Genomic DNA, 636 nt, shown 5'->3' on the forward strand with positions numbered 1-636 from the left:
GTTCTTATCTGTAAGTAGATAGCAGATCATGAGACCTTTGGAGTTGTGGTAGGCCATTGTGTTTCTAAATCTTTCACAGTTGATTATCTTTAAAAATTGTGTCAATTGTTCTCCTGGTTCTGCTTACTTCACTTTGCATCAGTTCATAGCACACTATTCTCTGAACATGACATATGCTTTTCTACTGCTGTGTCTTTGCTCATGTCATTTCCTTTGCTAGGAATATTTTCCATAGCTCATAATCTAGAACTGGAAAGGATCTCAGGGCCACTTAGTCTAATTTTCTCATTTGATGCAAAAAGAATCTGAGGCTCAAGGAGGTTAAGTGATTTGCCCATTGTCCTATAAATAGTAGGTATGAGAGATGGGGTTTGAACCCAGGTCCTTTGACTCCAGAATTAATGACTATTCTGCTATACCAAGTTGCCTCCACCTGTCTTTGCCTGTTGAAAATCTACTCATCACTCATGATGAAAAATGTTCTCTGCCTCCAAAGAAAGAAGTCATGGCATCTGAATACAGACTGAAGCATATTATTTTTCACTTTTGTCCTTCCTTCTTTCCTTCTTTCCTTTCTTCCTTTCTTCCTTTCTTCTTCTTCTTCTTCTTCTTCTTCTTCTTCTTCTTCTTCTTCTT

Source organism: Vombatus ursinus, unplaced genomic scaffold (genome assembly GCF_900497805.2).
Source record: "Vombatus ursinus unplaced genomic scaffold, bare-nosed wombat genome assembly UNPS02014832.1, whole genome shotgun sequence".
In the NCBI taxonomy this organism is placed as follows: Eukaryota; Metazoa; Chordata; class Mammalia; order Diprotodontia; family Vombatidae; genus Vombatus; species Vombatus ursinus.